The 20,317-nt window shown below is 27.7% G+C and overlaps 1 protein-coding gene across 2 annotated transcripts in view; it reads right to left on the bottom strand.

Moving 5' to 3' along the window:
• The window catches only part of LOC111628933 (para-nitrobenzyl esterase-like), a 66,866-nt gene extending 46,791 nt beyond the window's left edge, over window positions 1-20,075 (bottom strand). The window contains exon 1 of one of the 2 annotated variants that reach the window (XM_023372792.1): window positions 19,964-20,075. The gene's annotated coding sequence lies outside the window, so the exon portion shown is untranslated. Of the gene's footprint in view, window positions 1-14,748; window positions 15,047-19,963 lie in introns of those variants that run through there. The other variant, XM_023372791.1, reaches the window with a different exon arrangement.
• Window positions 20,076-20,317: the final 242 nt, after the last annotated feature.

The raw sequence follows: 20,317 nt of genomic DNA, 5'->3' as shown, positions 1-20,317 counted from the left end.
ACATTTGATAAAGAATTCACTTTAAGAGACTTTGACGTGATTTTAAATATAAAAAAAATAATTTAATGATATATAAATAGTATTTTTTAACGTTTTATTTTGTATTTTTATAGAATAAAATCAATATAAAAATTTATTCTGAGTTAAGTTGAATAGGATACATAATATTTTCCATTGATCTGTCTGGCCTAAGGAAATCTAAGAAATGACAATCACAAGAAAATAAAATTTGAATTTTTCTATAGTGAATGGAGTCAACATCATTCTTCTAACAGTTTAAAACGTCAGAAAAACGTTGAAAAATAAAACAATATAACTGGACAATAAATCGAATTTAGTATATAAAAAATGGAAATTTATTAATTATACTTTTATAAATTTATAAATGAATAATATGAAGAATAGATTCAACGTCATCTTCTTAACATCATTCGTTTTGTAAGAATAATGTACACTATTACGTTAATTTGAAGTTTTCTTGCAGTTTCCTTATGAGAAAGTGCGATAATGACGTTAATTTGATGTCATTCTTGAGGTTTTCATACAAGAAAGTGTGATAATGACATCAATTTCACGTAAAAGTGTTAACTGTAGGACTATTTGCTTTATACGAATAATGTACAGTAGTACGTCAATTTGACGTCAACTTGTTTTCTTACGAGAAAGTGATAATGATGTTAACTTGACTTAAAAGTGTACACTATTTAAACAAAACGAATGCTCCTATAAAGTGCACTTTTACATCAAATTGAAGTCATTATTACAGTTTTTTTCATAAGAAAACTGTAAGAATGACGTCAAACTGATATAACATTGTACATTATTTTGACTAAAACATAAGAAAAAACGTTTAAATCAGTTAAACTTTAATAACTAAATAATAAACCAAATTTAGTGTATAAAAAATGAAAAAATTCTGTTCTATAAACGAATAAACTGAAGAGAAAGCATCTCTTAAGTTGCATCACCGTATAAGAAGATTTAATAAAATTCCATGTTATTGATTAGTTCTGCATGTGTTTCTTTAAACTTTATCTCTTTGATACATTCCATAATGTAAAGTTAAAATTGCTTTAAGAAAAAACGAATATTAAGTTAGTTTCATAGCTTAAAATAAGTGTTTTGCATTAAGCCAACTGCTCAACTTAAATCTTTCTGTTGATTTCGGTGCCAAGAGCCAAAAGTATTGATCAGTTATATTTTCTAGCTGCGAGAGAGAAGATAATATTATTTCCCAACAGAAAAATTGTTCTACTTTATTTCGATTTTTAGCTCTAAAATTCTAAATAACGATTTGGAAAATTTGAAACTCAGTATTTAAATTAAAAATTTGTTTTCATTTAGTCAAATTTTTAAAATAAAATTTCGTAATAGTTTTAAGAAAATTGTTTAATTAAAAAAAAAGCTTTAAAAATTGCGAGAATATTGCGCTTTTTTTTATAAAGAAATTTTAATTGGAAAATTTGAAAAAATAAAGTAGGGTTTTGGGTTGATGGAATGTGCAACACAATACATCTACCGAGGGAAATGCCCCGGAAGGATTTTACACAGAAAACTGGCCCTTATTTAGGTGTTAGTCACGTGAAGAAAACCCAGAAAATTTCACGTGGTTAGTACGTTGGTGAGTTGCGAACCCACGACCAATTACCAATTTGGTTTGGTTTGATTTAATGGAATAAGGTAACACAGCACTTATACGATCTGTCAAGGGGTGATGCCTCCCAGGAGAATTTCTTAATGGTCCCTATTTAGGTGTTATATACGTTAAAAAAAACCCAAAACAATTTCTCGTTGTTAGCCCGGTCATAAGGTCTGTTCAGTCATTGATTATCCCAAAAACCAACGTCTAAAATTTGTAATTGTAAAAATAAAATCGATTTCTATTCCAGATTAACATACATTTCTGCTCCATTTTTTACGAAATTAATGATAATAATAATTCAAAGATAAGAAGATAAAATTCAATTCAAACACTTCGTATTTATTATTTAAAATTGAATTTTATTCTCAATTATATCAAAAAGATACCAAAAAATCAGGTGTTTAAGATTATATATTGTATAAAATTTTAATATTTTCCGTTCTGGAATCGGATGAAAGTGCAGAAAATTGATTCTGCTCGACTACTAGTGAATGCCAGTGGATCAGCAAAGGTTTATTGCATTTAACACGTGATGAGGAATTCAACTATTTCTTTTCCAGCTCCGTAATGTTTAATGGTGATTATTTTGGCCGCAATGGATAAGTTATCACTTTTACGCCTATAAGAACCACTTTGGAGAATATCATGAGCGGAATAATATATATCTTTTTTACTATTAACACAAATAAACTCAATTTTTTTCCTTCTGAATTCCGGTCTCTAACAGTAACTGCATTATATAGATCAAGAGTGTTCGGTGCTTACTAAGAACTGAAATATCCAATCTATTATATTCAGTAGCTAAAGAGTAGAAAAATATTATAAAAAATTAAAATTTTTAAAATAAGTTTTTTAGTAATTCCGGATTGTAACTACAACTGTTTACTACTGGACTATAACTATAATAAAATCGTTATTAAAACCGTAGTTAATTAACACCTTTCGAGGCTCTTGGGCACAGAAGATTGGGCCCTTCACATAATTTTACATTATAAACTAATACATCTAATTGTACGTATAGAAATTTTTATGACTTAAGATTTGTAATTGCAACGGTAAAATTACTTAATTTTTTTCTAATTTCGGAGCCTCTAGATACATGCCTCACTTTCCTAGTGGGCAGTCTGGCAATGAATAGGGCTGGACTGTAACTGTGCTGTTTAGTAATTTTGCACTATAACTATAACTTATACTTTAGGTCTTCGATTAGTTGGGATAGCGTACAATTTTACGCTATTACTTCAGTTTAACAATGAAAACTTTTAAAGAATGTTGTCAAATTTACTTAAAAATATGCACTGTTCTAATTTATCGGTTCTTAGAACTAAGATAGGTATTCAAGCATATTCTGTAGCTGAAGAGGACGAAATAAACAATATTATTGTTATATATTTATTCTGTGCAAATAACTATTGTTCGATTTTTTTTACTATTTTCTGATTGTATCAGCATAATAAAAGTTCGATGCGTACAAAGAAATAGGAACCGTAATTTAGTTAAAGAGGACGAGATGTATAATGATAAATTTTCTATTTTTTTAAATAACTTTATTTGACACAATTAATTTTTTCTGGAAATTTTTAGTATTTCTAATATTATTTGTTCTAGAAGAAAAGATTGGTTGACACGATCCCTTCCCAAATTGACAATTTTACAGATGGAAAGTTGGATGTCAAAAGTAAACTCTGTGTAATTGACAGGTTCTTGTAAGCCATTGATGGCAAAGAAGAAAATGGTTAAACAGAAAGAACCATGAGAGGAGCCAAATTGAAAAAGAAAAATGAGATTTCTTGACAGAAATAAGTGCGATATCTTCAATAATATATAAAAATCTAAGTAAAGTTCGCATAATTCGGTTAGAAAATATATTTTTAAATCTCTTTACGGTAATCCATTCGAAAGTTCTTAAAAAACTATACGAGTGTGTGACTGTCGACATTAAACATATCGTGTTCAGCTTAGTATGAATGATTTGAAGTAATAAGTTGTCAGTCACACGCATCCCTGGGAGCAACAATCCAATTGTCTGCAACTATGGATAAAAATAGAAAGCAAGCAAGAGAGTAGTTATTAAAATTCCAAACTCCAACTTAAATCTAGTTCACACCTCATCAATAATTTACTCAAATTTACTTGAAGCAGAGGAAGAAGTTATTTATATAAATTTCTGTAGCTGTGAAACAATTTTTTTTCTTAGAAGAGCACTCAATATCGCTGCTTTAGTGTTTTGTTTACTAGAAAGATAAAGTTTTATTAAAAAGATAGCTTGTACTTTGTTATTATTTTAACATTTCACAACGAAAAAATACTAAAAAAACGAGGGAATGTTATCTATGAGAAGATAGCTATAAATTAATGTTTTAAGAAAATTGTTTAATTAAAAAAAAAGCTTTAAAAATTGCGAGAATATTGCGCTTTTTTTTATAAAGAAATTTTAATTGGAAAATTTGAAAAAATAAAGTAGGGTTTTGGGTTGATGGAATGTGCAACACAATACATCTGCCGAGGGAAATGCCCCGGAAGGATTTTACACAGAAAACTGGCCCTTATTTAGGTGTTAGTCACGTGAAGAAAACCCAGAAAATTTCACGTGGTTAGTACGTTGGTGAGTTGCGAACCCACGACCAATTACCAATTTGGTTTGGTTTGATTTAATGGAATAAGGTAACACAGCACTTATACGATCTGTCAAGGGGTGATGCCTCCCAGGAGAATTTCTTAATGGTCCCTATTTAGGTGTTATATACGTTAAAAAAAACCCAAAACAATTTCTCGTTGTTAGCCCGGTCATAAGGTCTGTTCAGTCACTGATTATCCCAAAAACCAACGTCTAAAATTTGTAATTGTAAAAATAAAATCGATTTCTATTCCAGATTAACATACATTTCTGCTCCATTTTTTACGAAATTAATGATAATAATAATTCAAAGATAAGAAGATAAAATTCAATTCAAACACTTCGTATTTATTATTTAAAATTGAATTTTATTCTCAATTATATCAAAAAGATACNTAAAAAAGACGCCTTCCAAGTCTATCGCTTTATTTAAAATTGTCAAAGAACTGGATTTAACAAGATAATGATAAATATTACGAACTGTTTTACTAACGAGATTAAAAGATTTTAATGTAAAGGAGCGATTATTTATTGGGACATCGTCATAATGCTGGGCTGCAATTTTTAATTGTATTTTTAATGTATTTAACTTAAAATATATACTCTTACCTCAAATTAGTAGTGGCTTGCCCCTGTACATCATAAACAATAGAGTCGTGCCGGTCATCTATCTATGGAGAAAACAAATATATATATATTGAAAACAGAATTTGAAAGATTAAAAAATAAATATATCAAATATCAGAAGGACAAAATTTGATTGAATTTTCGATTTTTCGAATTTTATCTAAAAAATATCATGCGTAAAAGACAGTTTAGGATTGATAGAATAAGGCAACACAACACATGGACATTCTATCAAGGGGGTTGACCACTGAGATAATATTTTAAAGGAAAACTGACCCCTATTTAGGTGTTAGACACGTGAAAAAATCCAGAAAACTCCACGTGAACCCGTCGGTTAGGCGTGAACACGTGATCAACTGTCAGTGTTTCGTGGTTTTATCTACTCGTCCACTGGTGAGACAAAAAATATTTTAAAAGATATTAAGGGATGTGTTAAAAAAAGACTAATGAATATAAATTCTTGGTGATTTATACTGTCATTTTGTCTAATCGAGTGTCATAATTTAAATTTTCTTTGTGGCTTATACAGGATTTATATTTCTAATTTTAGAACGGTTTAAATACTTTTTAAACAGGCTATTCTCCTTTATATAAATTACTCTCCAAATTTTAAATATTTTATTCCTTTCACTAGCGTAATCAGGGAGGACCCAGTGATTCCGATCTCCTTACCTTTGTAAATATATAAATAAAATTAAATTAGTAGAAGAAAACACAATTGAATGTGCCAAATGAAATTACACATGTATATGCAATATCAAAGAGTTTACTCTTCATCTACAAATACAAGTGTGTTTTAATTCGGAACTTCTTAATATCGGTTCTATCAATAGTTACATTATTGACTCTTTTTAAGTAATAAACTTCGAGTAGCTTGCGAGCTACTCGTTGAGAAGTACTGTATAATCGCATCATAACCTTCTCTTATCTTGAAATTTTCTATTTCCTGAAGCATTGGCCCCGTAATAAGTGCATAAATATTTAATAGAATACAAAATTTTGAAGCAATGATAACTATGAAAAGAAAATAATGAATTTTTAATTTCTTCCTTTAAAAATTTTATATGAAAAAAGCACAATTTAAAGCATAATCAGTACAGATAGGCTCCACTCTACACATTAATTGTACTAACTCTTAGATTAAGATCGATTATTTGAGAATTATGACATTAATATTTTCTCTGCTTTAACTAGGCAAGTAATTATTGTCATAAAGTAGCTATCTTACGTTTAATATCTCAGATATATCTTCTAGTTTTTCCAAAATAATCGAAGAAGTGAAGGAATGTCTTCCTCTCCTTTCATAGCTTTTAATCTTTACAATGGAAACGTTTCCTTCTTGTAAACAAGAAAATTTATAGTTTATGAACTATTCTTGTAATTTGTACATCAAAAAGCTTTTTTTGCAATTTATAACTTCCAAGTATTTTTCCAAATTACAAGTTCCTAAATCATTTTAGTAAATAACAAAAAAGAATAAATAATTAAAGAAAAATTTTTGCTCTTTCATTATTTTATAATAAGAGAATTCAAATAATTGTCAACTGTACTAATAGAAAGTTGGGTTCTTTTTAAAATAAATTTATGTTTTAATTATATTTTAAAATATTAAAAAAGTCTTGCTTTATTTTAAGTATTTCTGTTTAATATATAACGTACAAAACAGCTTAAAACATTCAGACAAAAACTTGTTGTGGCCGTAAGCTATAACGTATAACAAGCCCTTCCCTTCCATCAAATAATGATACATGTAAAATGTGAGGCCTTAAGTTACGGTTTAGGGCCTCGCTTTAGGGCATACTGAAAACCAAATAAAGCTAATTTAGTTTTAGATTAAGCAGTATAGATATACAACGAAATAAGCTTTATTAAACATTAAAATTCACCACTTTAAATTTGTAAAAAACGAATAAAATGTTCGTAATTTTGTTACAAAAATATTAAATTTCAGGTTAATTTATTTCATTTTCAATAATAAATTTTAAAATTTAATTTATAAACCAGAAAGTATAATGATGAGGAAGAGAATTAATTCCGTAAGCTCGAGTTTTATGTAGTAAATTTTGCTTATATCCCAATATATGTAACAGCAAAATTGAAATGTTTGTAGTCTCATTAAGACGCACGTGGTGGCCACCTAATCGATTTTCTTTCCCGTTCTAACATCATTCCAATCGTTTACTATCCGAATTTTGAATTTGATGTAAAGAGAAACTCTTCACTCTCCACGCTCTTCTATCAAACACCCCACTTTAAGGGGATTAAACTTGCAGCTATAGATCATATCAGATCATAAAATATCTTTTTTTTATTAATATTTTATTTATTTTCTTCGAGTCAAGATGATATTATGCTCTTTTTCCCACTTAGATTATCATAGCAAGCTTATGGTTTCGATAGGTTTGGACAATGAATTGCTTTTTAATGATTTAGGAAAAGTTAAATTGGCGAATTGTTGAAATTAAAACCTCATTAATTCGTGTAATAAACAGGGATAAAATTTTGGTAGGATTAAATTTATATTCAATTATTTTAAATTGATGAAACGGAAAATTTGTGTTTTTCCGCCTTCACTTTTCATAGGAAGAGTAACAATAATAAGGAATTTATTATAATAAAATATTAAGTGAAACAGTTATTAGGGGAAATGATTTCATTTTCTTGAAAGAAAATCAAATTATTCCTTATTATTATTGATATCCTTATCAAAAGTGATGATAAACAATACATATTCTCTAGATAAAAACTTCTCTTAAAATATCAAAATCCTCGCAAAATTATCTTAAAATAATAATAACTAAATATTTCCCTTAAAATAAAAATGATGTCGCAAACATTTTGTGTAAGGAGAAAGGTTTAAAACATTTTCCTTAATATAATATAAAATAAAATTTGAAATTATGAATTCGATTTATTAAAAAATTCATCTAATCTAAAAAAAGGCACAATATAAGGCTATTTTTTGCTTAAATTAGTTAGAAGTTGTTTAAGAAGTAACGAAGCTTGACGTCATGAGTGTTTTTGTTTTCTTCACTTGGACTTTCATCATTTGCTGTTATAACCACTGGTCACTTTCAACAGTTCTCAGGTCACTGCTCTCAAGTCATTTCCACTTTCTCGACTTTTACTTTCTCCTTCATTTATCTGATATGCTTTTCCTGATTAATGGATTAGTTTTAACCTGAAAATTTTTTTTACTATAAACATTATAAACTATCGAATATTTGATCATAAATCTCGTTTATAATTCAAAAAATTTGAATTATAAACGAGATTTGTTGAGAAAAAGTTTGAAAAGTAAAAAAAATAATAAGTGAAATAGTAATATTTTTATTGAAATATCATTTAAATTCTCGATTATATATTCAAATATAAAAAATGGAAATTGTGTTGCTTATATTTTGTGCAAGAAGTAAAGTTAAGAATCAACTCTTCCAATGTTAAACATTGCTTATTAATTGTAAAATAATTTTTAAAATTAAAATAAATTAGTTAATTTAATTTTTATTGTATATCGAATAATTTTCATAATATATTATCCATTAGTGTCGGTTTTCTATGAAGTTTTAGCCAGAGGAAAGTTTTTGGTTTAACTAGATAGATAGAGAAAGAAAGTTGCTGAAGCATGTTATCCTTTGGCCTCTAGCTAATTGTTTCGTTCCCAATTATATGTGGTTTGTGGTTGTTTCAAAGCAACTTTCAATTGTTTCGACAAATACTTGCTGTTTTATTACTTCTCTTGTTATTGCTATAGAGCGATAGATAAAATCACGATTCGATTATGTAAAGAATAAACACTTCTTCAAAATTTTAATGGGGTTAGAGAATATTTACATAACAATATCTCATTGGATTAACAATGTAAAAGTTACTCAACCCATTGTTAGATTGATTTAACAATGGGTTAAATTAATCTAAAGCGAGATGGGTAGATGAGCCTGACTAAATTCTCACATTATTTAAATTTATAAGAATTTTACACAAACGTATGATTATATGATTATATAAATGAATGAAAAAAGCTCTTTATCAAGTTTATAAACATATAATTTGTGTATAATTAGCAATAATATCCTTGTAGAATTGTATATAAGTATCCTCGATTTAAATAGAACAATAGAATTTTATCATCATTTATTTAATATTAAATAATTATGTAAGTAATTATACAACTATAAATAACTGTACTGTTACTAGAATAGCAAATGTTGTTGAACCCATTAAATAAAATAATGTGCACTTAATTATAAAAATTATATTATATCAACTTGCTCTTTTTTGTACTATAGAACGTGTATTGTATTAATAAATACATAAGCAGCAAGACAGACATCTAACAAAAACCTGAATTAATACTATCATCAGACAACCATTATAATCGACAATTGGTAAATGTTTAATGAAAAGTTGATAAAAGAGTTCCCTTCAATAAACTGTTTAATCCAATTTTAGAATCAGGCATTGTATCTCTTAAGCTTGCTTTGACAATGGGTTGATCTTAAGTGGAATTCTAGATTCAACTAAAGTACATTTCCACTCAACTCATTCCCCAGACAGTTATAAATTATACGAAATCTAAAGAATGCACTAAAGATGTATAACAAACTGATGTAGCAAAATTTAGTTAAGCGTTGTTAATTTAACAAAAGATAAAAATTTAATAAATTAATAAATTATAAAACATTAAAATATTTCGAAAATAATAAACAACAAAAATTATAGAGAAAAGAATAAAGAGAGTAAAAATTGAAATGATAAACAAGAAGGTGTCATTACTGCATTGCAGCGAAGTAATGCTGCGAAGATACATGTACAGGGGTAAAGTACTATTCTCTAGAGAAAAAAGTTGCTAGTGAAATTTTCTCGCTGCAACTTGCAAAAAGAACGAATAAAAAAAAAATATATATATAAAAAGAAAAGAAACTGTGTGAATGTTGGAGAAGAATTGTTAAACCGGACGTGTCAAATGTATTTTTAAACAATTGATGTTTTTATAATTAATAAAGCGGGTAAAAGTAGTGCGGTGATATTTTGCAAAAAAATTCTGACGTGAAATTAAATTAACCACACAACAATCAAATTATCTTTGGGATAATAAAACCTCTTTAATTTTCTAGTAAAACGTGCTCAGTTTATATAAGGAGCACTACAAAGTTTTTAATAATAGTAGAAATAGAGAAAGACAAATCCAAACTTTTAGATGAGGAATATTGTAATCTTCTTTGACAGTATCTTGTTTAATTAATTAGTGATAGGAAGAAGGGGTGATAGGGGAGTTTAATTAATTAATTTTATTTTTAAAGATGCATCATTTAATTGATTCCGTTTTAAATGTTACTATTCTAATACACGGGAAGGATTTGTTTCTGATTTAAGACAGAAACCATGTATTTGCATCCAATTATTTGTTGGTGAAAGTTGTTAGTTTAATGAGTGATGTAATTAACAAATTTCCTCGCCAATGGTCATCTTAGTTGCTTGTTAAATTTGTATAGAATTTGCTTGATTAATAAACCCGCTGATTTTAATTCTGGTTCTAAGTGTAAGTTAGTTCAATATAGAAGATACTTCATAAAAAAGATCTTTACATTAACTCTGATATTTAAGCACACTCCAAACTTAGAAATTATATCTGAATAGTAACAGAAAATGCTATTCTAATCTACTAATCTGATTATATTTATTGGCTTAATTATGTGCAAATATAATTTTATCCAGATGATTCTCTTAAGAAAGGTAAAGCATCTTTTAACTTGCATTGGATTATCTTTTTTCTTTTTACAGAATTTATTATAAATAATATTCTAGTTATATATAATTGGAGTTAACATTAAAAATATTTTAAACAGAAAAAATGATTTTAAAATTAAGAATGTATACGAAAATTTAACATTTCAAACATTAAATTCAGAATTTAATGAAATCAAATCTCAACAGTTAAATTTAAAATCGAATAAAAACAATTTTTCTTTATAACTGGAAAAATTATAACAGTAAACAGAAAATTCAACTGGAAAATATTAAAAACATATTTTTTATATCTTTTCTGCATAAATTGTTTTATTTTCAAAAATCGATTTAATTTTTCACAAAATAAAAATGTTTTTAACAACAACATCTTTACAGAATGAATAATAATAGAAACAAACCTGAATAATATATACAAAATGTTTGGAAAATATTCTCAAAGCAATTTTAATATTTATATATTCTTTTATCTAAATTTTCAGAGAGTAAACCTTAATTTTCAAAATAAATTAGATAAGAGATTAGATTAGATTGTCAGATTATAGAACATCCAATGAAAACCAATCAACTCCCAACTGAATTTTCTCATAAGTAGACAAACAAGTAAAAATATTCCTGAATAAAGCTTTTGTCTCCCCTTCTCTGTCTGTCTCTCCCTCTCTAGCAACAGTAAGGAAGACAAGCTAGACCTGTGGATGATAATCGATGTCTCAATTTGGCAACTGAAATACTTTCTTTCGATCTAGAAGTGACTCGATTACAACGCAACAAGACTTGGTAATTACAAACCATCCTCATCTGTCGAATGTCGAAATAATAATTCCCAAGACTTCAGTGACTAGACTTAGAACTTCACTCATCTGGGAAGCGTCCTAGATATGTGGCAAATTACTGGTGCGCTCTTCCATACCAATAAGATGATTTAATCCTCAGCCAAATGTATTAATCCAATAATATTGGCTAAACTTCACATCTAATTAACTAACTTATTATCGCCTCCATCTTATCGAATTATTTATATTTAACTTCGCTTCGGTTGCTCTCTACTTTCCAACAAGAATGTTTAGTCAATCTGTGAGGGGGTAAATCAAGGTTTGCTATCGCTTTACGTGCATCCACGCTCAGGGGAAGCGAATGTCCTCATAAATTTAACGCTTTCGAAACTTGTAAACTTTAATAAATCCCAAGATAAATATGGATTTTTGACACTTCATACATATATTTGTGTGCTGAGAAAATGAAAAGATGTAAGGAAAAAAACGTTAAAAAGGACGTTCCAAATATAAAAACGTGTAGATCTTTTCTTCATAATGTAGTAATTAACGTAATATTTTTCTATCTTTATGACTTCTTCAAAGTTTTTAACTTAAAAAATGCTGCTTGAGAGCCAATAAAAAAGGGTGTTATAAAAAGCAGGTAACTGAGTAAAGAATTTTTATTTTCCTTTACAATCCAAAAGAAAAATTTGAAAATGAGTTGCAAATTTTATATTATGTAAAAGATATAAATTTAATTAAAGATAATTTGCAGTTAGGAAAGAGATAATAAGTATTCAAACGGCTGCAGAGTGTAACCTTTCTAATTATAATATTTTGTATTGCACTTAATTAGTATAATCAGATTCAGAACGTGAGGCGAAGCTAATAACACATATATATATATCTACATATAATAAAAGATATATCGATTCTAAATCATATAGAGATTTATGAGGTTACCAATAAAGTACTACAGATATTAGTTCATTAAACCATCAATTTATTACTTGTTAGCGATTTCTGGTTTTCTATAGAAGCCAATGTAGAGTGATGACATTAAAGAAACGTTTAATGGGTTGTAATTTAGAAATGATTGTTAAAGGAAGTAAGCTGTAAGATCTCACTTTTTGCAAACGAGAAACTTTTTTAAAATAATTGTTAAAAGNTTTTAGCACTTCCACGTAGCCAATGTAAATTTAGATATTAAGACTTTAACAATTTCTTTAAGAATATGAAGAAAGTTCTTCGAGTAGGTGGTTATATTTATAAGAAATATAGTTTATAGGGGGAAAGGTTAAATCACCAATTCAAATATTGCGTTCGAGTAAATAAACACAACAAAGGGAATATTCAATCATCTTAAAATTACTATAGAGAATATTTTATTATTGCATTTAAAGTTCCATAGATATCGAAGATTCCGTATTCACTTTTAAATCTGTAGCTTTAATACAGCTGGATACGGTTACTAGCGATATATGAAACGGACTATGTGATTGGCTGGCTTATCCAGCTGTATTAAAGCCTCTTTACTAGGTAACGTGCCCTATATGTTTGTGGATCTAATACAATGATGATAAAAGTAAGTGGCACGAGGATCAATAGCAAATATGAAATATACGCTCGGTAAGTTAAATAATTGTTTACAGTTGAATCGCAAATAAATTCGAATTCATTTTTTCACATCCGGGAAAAGTAAAATGGAAAAATCATCTAAAAAAGACGCCTTCCAAGTCTATCGCTTTATTTAAAATTGTCAAAGAACTGGATTTAACAAGATAATGATAAATATTACGAACTGTTTTACTAACGAGATTAAAAGATTTTAATGTAAAGGAGCGATTATTTATTGGGACATCGTCATAATGCTGGGCTGCAATTTTTAATTGTATTTTTAATGTATTTAACTTAAAATATATACTCTTACCTCAAATTAGTAGTGGCTTGCCCCTGTACATCATAAACAATAGAGTCGTGCCGGTCATCTATCTATGGAGAAAACAAATATATATATATTGAAAACAGAATTTGAAAGATTAAAAAATAAATATATCAAATATCAGAAGGACAAAATTTGATTGAATTTTCGATTTTTCGAATTTTATCTAAAAAATATCATGCGTAAAAGACAGTTTAGGATTGATAGAATAAGGCAACACAACACATGGACATTCTATCAAGGGGGTTGACCACTGAGATAATATTTTAAAGGAAAACTGACCCCTATTTAGGTGTTAGACACGTGAAAAAATCCAGAAAACTCCACGTGAACCCGTCGGTTAGGCGTGAACACGTGATCAACTGTCAGTGTTTCGTGGTTTTATCTACTCGTCCACTGGTGAGACAAAAAATATTTTAAATATAAAAACCAAAAACTAGTATGATAAAAATAGAGGAATAAAATATTTAACATATGAACTGAATTGGCACAGAAGATCTTATAACTAAGAAAAAAAAATACTACAATTTTTCCTCTCGCCATAGACAACATCCAATGTTTCCTTACAATATAAAAAAATCCGTTCGACGTCAAGATACCCACCAATACTCAAGGGAAACAAGCGTAAACTCCGAGATATTTTCCTATCTTAGTAATACAGAATTTTTTTCCCTGTTCCTTTCTTCTAAAATGCCTTGTCTTTGTAGGCGTTATAGCACATCTGGCGTCACTACAATACATCGGATGTACGAAATAAAGCGTTGAGGTAATGTCAACCCGAGACATCCAATGTAATGAACTAAACAAATATTAAACATCGTCACCAAACAGAAGAGCATAGCGTTAAAGCGGATGCAATTCAAATAATACCCTACACAATATATAGAATATTCTAAGCTTAGTGTCAAGATATTAAAGTTTAGAAGTGGATAATTGTCTTTAAATATTTTCGCATCTCGGTAGTAGATAATATCATGATTTGCATACCAGAAATAATGAGCGTTTATCTCCATCTCTTAACTGTCAGGTGGAGGAGACACGGATGTCTATCTACTAAACATAACTACAACATACCAATATGCATATTAATTAGTTAGAAATCAATTGGGGGTTAAGAAATAAAGCTGTGTAAGCAGAGAAGGAGAATTCTATCGAAAACGTGCTCGGTGTCATTGTTATTTAACAATAGAAGAGACTGGAGAATTTTCTCTACTCAAAGCCCACAGTCTGACAAGACCATCGATTGAGTTGAACGACCAGACATATAACCAACAATATATCACACAACTAAAAATATATTTATATATAGATATAGATATATACGTATATATATAGTAACGAAATTAAAAGCGTTATCGAGTAGAAAGGATGAGTAATATAATAAATTTTAAGTAGAGAAGAGTAAAAACTTCCTTACCTAACTGGTCAACAATCGTCGTACTTCATTTAAGTTAAACTTATTTAGAAGATGAAAAGCTGTATATGTTATTTCCAAGGTGCAGACTGGATGTGTGCTTGTGGATCGCGCTGTGAGCAAAAGCTGTCTCGACTACCAATAGGAAACTCTGTAGAGACGGGCCAATCAGGGTTTGTCTTAAATGACGTCGGTCGATGAGGAAAGACTGAAACATCTCTTGTGAAAGAAAGAAAGATGCTTGAAATATGGCGTTCGTTTGTTATACAGCATGCTTTGTTTTTCTAATGATCATCTGTCTTCTATTTTGATATATACAATTCTCTCGAGTTTAGTTGCTCTTTTCGTTATTAGAAATTAGTGTCATGTTAATCCACGATAAAATTTTTAATATTTTCCTATTGTTCTCTTGTCATTTTGATAGATTAAAATTGTTTTAAACATAAATAAGTAATTTCGAATTTCGTACAAATTATTCAAGAATAAATTCTCAAGCGTACAAACATTTAAAACATTTTAAAACTTTTCTTATTCTAATTAGTTTATTTTAAAATTTAAATCCATTTTTATATAAATTATTAATTAAATTAGGTTATTTTTTATAATTTAAATTGTACCAAATTTGATCCCAAAAATGAATAATTTTTGAATATTTTTAAGTAATTTAATTTAACAATATTGGTAAATAATTATTTGTTATAATAATTACGTATAATTAATTTAACAATATTTTAAAGTAATTTAATTTAACAATTTTGAATAAACGAGGAAATTTTCGAATGGAAGTAAGCGTTAAAAGGATGTTTTAAAAAAGTGAAAGATGTAGAAATCGTGTGCATACAACTTTATAAGAGTTCTTTGAGTAAGAACGAAGAAGACAAGTATAAAGCGAAGATCCTTGATTCATAAATCGATATAATCTGATAAGTGTTAAAATATGTAAGAAGAAAATAGATCTAATGGAATTAATTAATATTCTAGCAAATTCCTATTTTATAATTAAATCAATAATACATTATCAGGCCGTCGAGAGGGGAAGCTGGGATTTTTCTTCGAGTCCATAGTGTTTCCTGGTCATATAACTTAATGTCATTTTTACTAACAAGAAATAAAAGTGTTAAGATTGCTTTTTATTAATAAAGAAACACTCTGCGTATTTCTTTCAATAAAAAGAAAGGACCGCATCCACTCTTCGGGCCTCATACAAGCTTTCAAAGGAAATTTAAGTGTGAAAATAATTTTTTTTTTTAAACTGTAAATTTGGATATTTTAAGATAAGCATTATAGGGGCCCTAAGTACTTTCATTGTGTATTTATATAATGAATTTTTTTATTTTATAATAATTAGTAAGCTTACACAAAGTAAGAATTTAGATATTAAAAACATAGTTAATAAATCCTTTACTGTATGTTTATGTATGTATAATTATAAATTATAGTTCTTCAATTCGATATATATTCAAGGTTTATTTTTATGTAATTGCAGTTAACGTTTAAATTTATATTTTTGAAGATTATCCTAATATAGATGTGCTATGTAGTTCTTAATAGAGGTCAAGAACTATGTAAGACTTTGGCTTATGTATGTATGTATTTATATATTGGACAGGCGTAGTTGAAAGGTATTTGGAGAATCAGTGGATTGAAAATGGATTGAGATTGAGAATCAGTGGTTTGAAAATGGATGCTGCTGTTGATGATAATAATAATGCTATATATATATATATATTATTTTCTTTTTATAAAACAATAATTTAGCAATAAAATAAAGTAAAATAAATAAATACATAAATATTATGTATATCATTACTCACAGACACACACTTTATATACATAGTGGAACAGATCCGGATTTAGACTTATTGTAGCCCTACACTACAACAACAAAAGGCCTTCCTCTATCAAATAGTAATGAGATATATATATATAACGATACCCCTCATAATGCGAGGCCCCAAGCTATAGCTTATCTTATACGTAAATCTGGATCTGCAGTCGAACCTCTAAACGGCGACCATCTTTTATGTTTCTATCATTGGCCGTTATTCGAAGGTTTGCCTGTATATATTAGGTACAGTAATAATAATTAGCCTGAAGCATTATATACCTTATAATTTTAATATATTTCACATTTTATTATATTATTCTATTTTTATCTGAAATTATTTAAATAATTTTAATAATAATTTAAAGAAAAACTTTTAAATTTAATTTAATAAAATATTGTCTTCTATAAAATAATTTAATGCTAATGTAAATTTTAGTCTTCAGTAGTTTTTTAATTAGTTTCTAACAGGAAACATCAAGAAAAGAGGATAAAAATATATCTTTCTATGTTATGACCCATTATTGAAGAGTATTATAAATGAAAAAATTCTATTAGTGTTTAGTTGAACAATAATACGGTTGTTTTTTGTTTTAGGAACCTTTCATCGCGAGAAAAATAAGGTTAAAAAAAATAAAGTCATTAGCGAAACTTTACAGATAAAATGAAATCGTTGTTAAAACAAAGAATTATCTACGTTCGATAATGATTCATCAAACGAGTAATCAATTCGTCGAAATTATCTGAGAAATATAACTAATGCTTATTGTTTAGTGACGTTATTTATTATAAAATAAATCATATATATTTTATAATAAAATAATGAAACAAACCTTTAATTTCCGTATTATTTGTCATTTATGTTTTAAATTTAAAAATTGGAACTATTCTGTTCAGTGGACAATTTTCTTAGGAAGATGCACAATTTCTGTAGTATTTAACGTATATGTTAGGTAAGATAATGCTGCAATAGTAAATAAGCAATTCTGCAATATTTTCTTCTATAATATTTAAAATAAGCCTTATTTATTTCAATTATTTTATTGAAAATCTTATACTGTTTTATACAAAATTTTGGACTAGTTAAAGTTAAGTAAAGAATGGAAAAGAAGGAAAAAACAATGAACTAGGAGATCTGTATTGTTACGATTATCGAAGAAAAAGGTTACAGTGGTAAAGCCATGTAATAAGACGAGATCTAGTGCTAATAATAAAAGAAAAGTAAAGAAGAATTTCGCTGAAAAGAAAATACGAAAAAGACTTAGATCAAGATGGCTAGACTCAGTAAAAAAGGATGCAGACAAAACAGGAATCAACAAAAATGCATGAAGGGATAGAGGAAGATGAAGAAAGCTTGTGGGCAAATGCAATGGAATTGGCTTCTGGTTTGAAATGCCATCATAGTAGGAACGTCATTCTTCATCTCTCACCATAATGACGACCCCATTATGGGTCGGACTTTACAATTAAAACGATTGAAGCCCAAGCATAAAATCAAATACATTTTGAATCAATTAAAATTTAAATTTGATTTTTGTTCTTGAAAAATACTCGAGAGAAAACACACATTTGATATTTTGAAAACGTCCTAAAACAATAGGTTTGATACATGAATATAGGCTTTCCCAGAATAACAAAGTCTACATATGCGAATGAAAATAGTTCCGTATTCATTACGAAGCAGAACTTGATATCCACAGAACATATATCAGAAAATTATAAGATATGTTAAACTGTTATAATCTATTAAAAGTTTCGACATTTTTGCAAGAAATTTAAGATTACAAAAAACAAAAAATGTCACTCGATGTCATACGTGACGTGATGTTTGAATTTTTGAATTTTTTAAACTACGGCGGCGGAGTGATACACATTTAGGATTCAGCATATCGGCTCCATTCTTATTCTACGAAATAATGCAAAATAGAAAAAAAGCTTTGAATTTATTAATTGAAGAAGATGTAATATATTTTTTTACTAGATTTACTAGATTTTACTACAAGAAGCAGATAATAACAAATTGAATTTACTTATATTATGAAAGATAACATTTCCTTCTTACAGCTAGATTATTATTAGATAGTAAAGCCAATTCAAGGGTCTACCTGAAGAAAAGTAGAGAGTGAGGGATAAGAAAGAAGAGAGAAGGTCCCAAAAGGGTACTGAGAAACTATGAAAAGTAAATATATAAATAAAACAATTTATTATTATATTATATACTAGCAGATGAGCCCAGCACTGCCGGACAAAACATTAGTAAGTACAGTACAAACATTAAAATGAAAACCATATTAAAAGTTTAGTTATTTTAGCCTACAGGGGCTGAAGTAGAATGTCCAGATTTTATGGTAGTCTATATTTTTCGCGGGGTCTTAGAAAATAATTATAAATAATCTGGTGTTGATCAGTAAAAAGGTTTAGAAGTGTATAGAGAACAGACAAACAGACATTCTATTTTATATACTGTATGTAGACTATGATTTAATAAAATAAGGCATATTGATAAATTGAAATTTAGCAAAACATTCAGAAAATTTACTATTAATTTTCAATATTTTAAATATAAATAGATCTGAATTTTATATAAAAAATCTTAGTTATAATTAAAAAGAACACTGTATTGAAATTTTAAAAGAATAAACAAAACTAAATGCTAATTAAAATATTGTGGAAAAATGATGTGTTGTTTCATATCTGCAGTTTTATTTTTAGAAGAAATTGGATTCTATTCTCTCTTGGATTAAATCTTATGTTTTCCTTATATTCAGTTGAATCTATTTTTAACCTCTGAAAACAGAGAGAATATTCTTAAAGATAAAATAATAAAACAATAAAATAAAAAATTTAATATTTTTTAATTTTAAATCTCAAATTCAAAATAAAATATAAACCAATTATATTTAATTCATTTATGTTTAATGAATAATATTTATTAAAAACATTTCAAAATATTACACTGAAATAAATATATAGATAATTATCATTGATACACTTTTTATATTAATTTAACATTTTAAATAAAAAAAATAAGATTTATCTTAAATATTTTATATAGTATCTAATAATCAACATTATTTAAATATTGGCTTTTGTTGACTCTATCAAAACAGATAGAATAGTATTTCACAAGGCTTGAGTGGGGTGAGATGAGGGCTCTAACCTGACACAAATATAAAGTACAAATATAAATGAGGCCCTGGTAGGACCTCATTTATGCTTGGTTTTCCTGTAAAATAAAAAATTAAGAGGCTTCTCGTTTTAAATAATAATAATAAATTTTAAAGCCTTATACTGTAACTTGTTTAGGTTGTTAGTAAATTTGGCCTTAGGTCCTATCTCTCTCTGAAAGTCATAAAAATATATAAATAAGATTAATAAAATAATTTTTTCTACCTCTTATCGAAAAAAGTTTTATTTCATATGCTTTTTTTACTTAAAAGACTAAATTTTGAGGCTCCTCTCCATTCAGGATCTAGTGCAAATGGGCCCTTTTGGCATTTCTCTATCTGGTTCTGAAAACAAAATATATTGTAAGAGATAAAGGATTATTGAATGTAATAGATTGTTTATTGGAGTATAGTCTAATATTTAAATAAATTCATATAAATAAACCAGATAAAATTTCAGATCTTAAAATTCCATTATATAAAAAGAATCCCAGACTCTCTTGAGACATTTCATATTTAAAAAATTTAATGTATCAACATTCTGCATAACTAAATTTAGTTTTAATTACGAAAAAATATA

The sequence above is a fragment of the Centruroides sculpturatus genome, unplaced genomic scaffold (genome assembly GCF_000671375.1).
Source record: "Centruroides sculpturatus isolate CEXI.00-Female unplaced genomic scaffold, Cexi_2.0 scaffold573, whole genome shotgun sequence".
Lineage (NCBI taxonomy): Eukaryota > Metazoa > Arthropoda > Arachnida > Scorpiones > Buthidae > Centruroides > Centruroides sculpturatus.
Note: the sequence above shows the minus strand (reverse complement) of the source record. Positions and strands in the feature narration are given on the sequence as shown.